Raw genomic sequence first — 7,392 nt, 5'->3', positions numbered from 1 at the left:
TTAGCCAGGATGATCTCGATCTCCTGACCTCGTGATCCGCCCATCTCGGCCTCCCAAAGTGCTGGGATTACAGGCTTGAGCCACCGCGCCCGGCCTGAGTCTCACTCTTTCACCTAGGCTGGAGTGTAATGGCGCGATCTTGGCTCACCGCAACCTCTGCCTCCCAGGTTCAAGTGATTCTCCTGCCTCAGCCTCCTGAGTAGCTGGGATTACAAGCATGCACCACCACACCTGGCTAATTTTTTATATTTTTAGTAGAGATGAGGTTTCACCATGTCGGCCAGGCTGGTTTCGAACTCCTGACCTGAAGTGATCTGCCCACCTTGGCATCCCGAAGTGCTGGGATGTAAGCCACTATGCCCAGCCAGAAATAACTTTTTAACTTGTATATTTTCTTCCAGGCATTTTGTATTTTTCTGGATAAGTATATGTGTATATACCAAATTTTAAAAACATATACTTCTGATGCATATGCAATTTTATATTTCACTCAGCATATTACAAACACTTCCGAAGTCATTATTCTTCAAAACATGATTTTAATAGCTAATATAGTATTACATCAAATGTGCATGCCATAACTTCTTTAAACATTTCCATCACTTTTGGATATTTAGATTATTTCCTTCTTTCTTTCCTTCTCTTTTCCTATTTTTAACTTCTGCCAATATAAATAATACTTTCATAAACGTGCTTAACACATCTTTGTTCACACTGCTGATTATTTCTCTCAAAAACAGGTTTCTAGAATTCGAGTTACTGAATCAAAGGGTAGAAACTTTTAAACTTCTCTTGATCTTTACTATCCAATTATTTTGCAGGCTTTGTACCAATTTGCCCTCCTGTAGCCATAAGTATCATCAATGTGGCTTTTAAATTTAATTTATTTTTAACTCTTCGGTGAAACTGGCAGTTGTGATGACCCATGTTTCTTTTGGCATATTTTTATTCTTAAATTTATGTGTATAGGATGAATTAACTAATTGGTTCAAGCCATGATGGGAATAAAGCCATGCAATTGTGCACCCTCGATCACAAGGGGAGGTCAGAGGAGCTGGATTATTTCATGTACCCTTTCATTACTCCTGGACTAATAATTTGTAAGTCACATGTTCATCCCATCTATCCACACAAACTTACGCTTTCCTTGGGTTTTCCCTGAAAACCCTGAGTATTCCTAAATTGTTACTATACTTCTGAGGATTTTGTTTTTTATCATTTATTTTTAAATTTTAATTTAAATTTAATTTTTTTGTTTTGTTTTGCTTTTTTGAGACGATCTTGCTTTGTCACCCAGGCTGGAGTGCAGTGGCGTGATCTTGGCTCACTTCAACCTCTGCCTCCCAGGCTCAAGCAATTCTCCTACCTCAGCCTCCTGAGTAGCTGGGACTATAGGCAAGTGCCACCATATCTGGCTAATTTTTGTATCTTTAGTAGAGACAGGGTTTCATGTTGGCCAGGCTGGTCTCGAACTCTTGACCTGAAGTTATCTGCCCACCTTGCCCTCCCCAAGTGCTGGGATTACAGGCATGAACCACTGCACCTGGTCCTTCTGAGGATTTTGAATTGCTGCCCAGTGCATCTTCTGTGGGCACTTAGAGCTTAGCTCTCAGTGACTCTCTACCAGTTCCCAACCCCCATGCCATTTCTGCTAAGACCAGCCTTTTAGGAGCCCTAGGTCCACCTCTGCTTTCTGCAGCGCCTGTCTAGTTGAATCCCGGAGTCCTCGCCTTTCATTGGCTGGATTCCTGTTGGGAGTCTGGATATTAAAAGTCGAATATTAGATATTGCAAAGCCAAAAATATCTTTTAAAATGTTTGCTTGGTTCTGGCAATGAAAGAAGCAGATATTAATAATCACCTGCTAATCTCTCAGCGAGTTACTCTAGTCGAGAACACGTCGACTGAAACATTGAAGAGCTGTGTTTCATCCCTTTTCTCAGCTTACAAGATTCCTGGAATTTTCAGAGATGGCTAGAACATCCTGGAAAGGTCTGCAGCAGGAATGTATCCTCCATCAGGGAAATCAGGATTAATAAACCTTATAATTATAAACCTACCTTTGAATTTCAGCTCTAGGGAGGCAGCTTTGGGGCTTCTGAAACGCCCAGGGGAGGCCTCCATTTACTACTTCTGTATCAAAAAGTTGATTTCTTTTTCTCTGGTGTGAATCTGGAGGATTCCTTGCTGGGTTTGGGCAAGTCAGGAGATTTGGCTAAATGGTGATGTCTGCAAGCTTAGGGCCTCACTGTACCTTCTAACATTCACACGGGCTTTGAAATTTACAAAATACTGTATCATATATTACACATCATTTATTATCAGCTTCCACCCCTCCCAACACTGTTTAAGTTAAAAGGGTGTCACAGAAGGAAGTGGGTCACCTGTCCAGACAGGTTCTCACAGGGAGGTAATCTGGAAGAGAGGAAATTGGTGGGGAAAGTGGAGGGGACTCTAAAGAGGGGAAAACAGATGCTGAAAGAGACCTCTCAAAGGGAAACCCTAGCTACACATTCTGGCTCAGACTCTCCAAGGTAGTGACCTTAGCAAGTTTTTAAGCTTTTCTGTACCTCAGCCTCCTCATCTGTAAAATGATAATGACACCTACCTCAAATAAAATGTTTAGCCCAGCCTAACACTAAGGTGGCTGTACAGGTATGTTTATCAAAGCAGGTTCATAAAAGCGAAAAACCTGCAAATATCCCATGAGTCTAATAATTTGTTTAAACAAATTAAGATACATATACCATGAAATAATATCATTCACTAAGAATGAGAATATGGGCTGGGTGAGGTGGTTCACGCTGGTAATCCCAACACTTTGGGAGGCTGAGGCAGGAGGACTGCTTCAACCTAGAAGTTCAAGACCAGCCTGGGCAACATAGTGTGACCCAGTCTGTACCAAAAAATAAAAGTAAAAAATACAGCCGAGCATGGTGGCACACAGTGTAACCCTAGCTACTCGGGAGGCTGAGGTGGGAGGATGGCTTGAGCCCAGAAGCTCAAGGCTGCAATAAGGTATGATCATGCCACTGTAATCCAACCTGGGTGACAGAGCAAGACCTTGTATCCAAAGAAGAATGTGGGTGTTTACAGACCATGAGATAATTTGTGACATATACTGGGTGAAAGTAGTTGCAATTCAGTAGGTGTAGTGTTATGCCATTTTTGTTAATTTTGTAAAAGTAACATACTTATACATATAGTAATCATTTAATGATATTGACTTTGTACAGTTTTATTATTATGTGCACTTAAATGTAGCTACTAGGATATAAAATGTCCAAGGATATATACCAAAATGTTTCTAGATAGGGTTCATTCTCACTTTCGCTTAGTTGATTTTCAAATTCTTTCACAATGAACTTGTGTTGTAAAGAAATAACAGAGGGCCAGGCGTGGTGGCTCACGCCTGTAATCCTAGCACTTTGGGAGGGCGAGGCAGGCAGATCCCCTGAGGTCAGGAGTTCGAGATCAGCCTGGTCAACAGGGCGAAACACCGTCTCTATTAAAAATACAAAAAAATGAGCTGGGTGTGGTGGCACATGCCTGTAATCTCAGCTACTTGAGAGGCTGAGGCAGGAGAATTGCTTGAACCCAGGAGGCGGAGGTTGCAATGAGCCAAGATCATGCCACTGCACTCCAGCATGGGTGACAGAGCAAGACTCCCACTCACAAAAGAAATAATAGAAGGATAAAATGTTTACAAAGCAGGAGCTAGAGCTGTGGTATCTGCCTGGATCCTTGAGGGCATTTAACTGCTTCCAAGTTCATGTGCAAGTCACTTGGAGAACCAATAATCCAACCAAAGGACTAAGAGGTTTTGGGAGCTTTAAATAAGGTTGTGGAGAAGTCAGTAATCACCCCCTACCCCTCCCCTGCTCCTCCAGTGCGAACTTCTGTGATTACTTCTCTCTCCTGAGCAAACATAGCCAGGTGCCCGCTCCCAGGGGCCTTCCTGGATTTCATGAGGCCCATCCTCTCCTGATTCCTATTTGTTCCTCAGGCAGGCTACAACTCTGCTGATCAGGCTGGGCCTTGGTAACCAGTCATCAAGCTCTGGTCATGTTCCTGAGAAGCCACCTGTCCATCTTGATCAGATGTGGGTGGTCACCAGTCCCAGCCACCCACTGGGACACTGGTCATCTTTGAAGGAATGCTTCCCCCTCAGCCTCATTGTGTTTCTGGTGTGGTGAGTCACTCTGGTTTCAACCCTGAACATAATCTTATTTTCAGGTCGTCGGGGCACTACCCAGTCACTCCCTGATATGTAGTAATAGTAAATAAAAGCTACCAAGGATTGGTGCTTATGTACTGAACACCATGCTAGGTGTGGGGTTTAAGCCTCACAACAAACTGTGAAGCAGGTATTTTTATCCCTATTTTACAGAAAAGTTAGAGAGGTTGACTTGCCCAGGAATATGCAGCAGGTAAGCCTCGGCCCTTAAACTAAGACACTGTCTCTGTAATCCACAGGTCTTCTTACCTGCATTTTCTTTTCTTTTCTTTTTTTTTTTTTTTTTTTGAGACAGAGTCTTGCTCTGTCGCCCAGGCTGGAGTGCAGTGGCGAAATCTCAGTTCACTGCAACCTCCGCCTCCTGGGTTCACGCCATTCTCCTGCCTCAGCCTCCCAAGTAGCTGGGACTACAGGCGCTCGCCACTACGCCTGACTAATTTTTTGTATTCTTTAGTAGAGACAGGGTTTCACTGTGTTAGCCAGAATGGTCTTGATCTCCTGACCTTGTAATCCGCCCACCTCGGCCTCCTAAAGTGCTGGGATTACAGGCGTGAGGCACCGCGCCCGGCCCTTACCTGCATTTTCTATGTCCCGAAATTAAGTCTAAGTTATTCACTGAAGTTATGTTATTCATTTACGTTCATGAAGTTAGCAAGTGGGAGGGGCTAAAATCTGAACATTTCCCTGACACCCTCCCCTTTTTCCCACTTGTGCTCTATCCTCACTCTCCCCCCACCCACTGGTATTCTAAGCTGCAGTGAACACTTCAACTCTTGACAGTTCTAAGAACCTGTAATAATGTGCTGTCTTGCCCTGGGGCCTTTGGACAGACTGTTCTCTCCCATGCATTTGGCTAGCACAGCCTAATCTAGACACAACCTCCTCCAGGAAGCCACACCTGACCACCGTAGTCTAAGTACCCTCTTAGGAGCTTCCTTGGTTCACTATTGCCTGTATTGCATGGCATTGCGGTTGCCTGTCTTCTTTTCTTGCTCCTTCGCCTGCAAAGCCAAAGGCCAAAGCAAGGACTGCCTCTTGCTGTTAGCAGCCAGCACCTTAGCTGGCACAGGGTAGTTACTCAGTAAGCATTTGTTAAATGAATGATTGGCTCTAAGAGCTGCATTCTGCTTTTTTGGAGGATACAGCTTGAGTGTACTAAGTGGGAGGATGCAGGTGATGACGGAAATGTGGCTTCCTGCAGGACCTGGGCAAAGGCTCTGGGGTCATTGGGGGCTCAGGGTGCTGCTGTTAAAAAACCATGGTGTCCCTCTTGTTGAACCAAACTCTCAGGCTACTGTTTTCTCACTCCTAGTCAGAGACAAATGTGTTCTGAGTGACTGGAGTCATAGCTCAGAGCACCAGGAGCTGGTTTAGGGTGGGGTGAGGGGCCGTGGCCTTGGGGCTCTCATTTCTGAAGGCCCAGGGCTCAGGGCTGGGGGGAGGGGGGAGGAGTGGCAGGTCCTGTCCCCAGGAGGCTGCAGTCACTGGGGGAGAGACAATGGGGCTCAGCATCTGCTCCTCCCTGGGAGAAGGGACCCTTCAGTGAAAAGCCAGGGAGAGCAGGGAAGTGTGGGAGGAATTGATGAGGAGAAGGGGTGGAGCCAAGGAGATGCAGCCGGGAGGAAGGAAGGGAAGGGAAGGAAGGGAAGAGGGAGGGGAGAGGATCCAGGCTTTCCTTCCTCCGGGTGACCTGGTCCTGAGCCGCAGCTTCCCCTGCATTGTTCCCTGCGTTTGCTCTCGGGGCCCACCAAGACTTCACGTTTCTTCCCCTACTGTAGCCCCAGTCCGAGGGCCCGGCATCCAGCAGGTGCTCAGTACTTACTTGGGAAAATCAGAAATGTGACCAACTTTGCTCTGGGAACTTTCCCCCGTCTTCTCCCCAGTCCTCCGGAGAACCCGAGGACAGAGCAGGTCTTGGGAACACGCCCGGGCGCCCCATGAATAATTGACCCTTCCTGGCGGCACTGCCCGGCTCCGTCCGAGGGCTCCGGACCCGCCCTGCGTCGGAGTCGAGAAATGGCTCGGGGTGGCGGGTGTTCTGAAGGTTGGAGGCCTGGTGTCCGGCCTGCGCCGGAGCTGGAGGGAGGCGAGGCTGTGCCAAACCCCGCGGCCCCTCAGGGAGCAGAGAGGGACCTGACGGCCGCGCTGCCAGCGGCCACGCCTCGGCGCCCCCCAACACTGCGCCCCGGGACCTAGGCCCAGGCCCTGGGCTCGGGGACCCCGCCAGCCCGCCGATCCCAGCAGCTTCCCTGAGCCCCTTCCCCACCCAGGCCCTGGCGCTCGGAGCCCGCGCCGCTCCCTCGAGTCAGGCCGTCCAGGGCTCTGCTAACAGCTGTTTAAAGGCTTTTGCTGTTCAGTGCTCTGCGGGGATGTTTGTTCCAAGCCCATCTGCCTACTTTAAAAATACATAAGTGAAGCACACACACCCAGCTTGCCACCTCTGGCTGGGGAGGGGGCGGGCTCGGCGGCCCTCGCTCGCACTTCGGAAGGAACCGGCGCCCAGGAGCCGCACCCGTGCCCCACACCCCCACCGGCTCTCCTCTCCAGAGGACGCCCCTGGCTTCCCTGGGGAGGGGGGCGGGGCGCAGGGCCCCCGGGCCCCCTTTGTACCGGACAGGGCCGGGCCCCCCATTTCCAAGCGAGGTTCTGCCTCTCCCCTCTCCCCCGCTTCAGTTAATCTTTGTTCCCCTTTTCTGCTGAGAGGAGAAAAAAAAAAAGAGAAAGAAAGAAAAGAAGGAAAAAAGGCGTGACTTGATTTTCAAACGAAACTCCCACAGCAAACAAAACCCTTTTAGAGAAATAAGAAAGGAGGAAGAAGGAAGAAAAGAGGGAAGAAAAAAACAGGAGAAAGAAAACCCTTCAGGCTTTCAATTCGAGTGGGAGAGTTGAACCGAAAGAAAGAGAAAGAAAGGAAGAAAAATCCTCTGCGGTAGAAAGAGAAAAGAAAACTTGGGCTGACAAGAGGGGGGTGTTGGGGGTGGAAGGAAGTGAGAAAACAAAAGAGAGATAAAAGGGCTGCTTTTCTGTTTCTCTCTTCCTCTGCGAGCTGGCTTAGGAGGAGCTGTTTTGCATCCCTTCACGTCAGCCCTGCCTCATTCCCTTCTTCCAGGGAGGGAGAGAGCGCGAGGGAGAGAGCGAGCGAGAGGAGGGGGGAGA

The sequence above is a fragment of the Rhinopithecus bieti genome, unplaced genomic scaffold (assembly GCF_001698545.2).
Source record: "Rhinopithecus bieti isolate Rb0 unplaced genomic scaffold, ASM169854v2 scaffold_57534, whole genome shotgun sequence".
In the NCBI taxonomy this organism is placed as follows: Eukaryota; Metazoa; Chordata; class Mammalia; order Primates; family Cercopithecidae; genus Rhinopithecus; species Rhinopithecus bieti.
Note: the sequence above shows the minus strand (reverse complement) of the source record.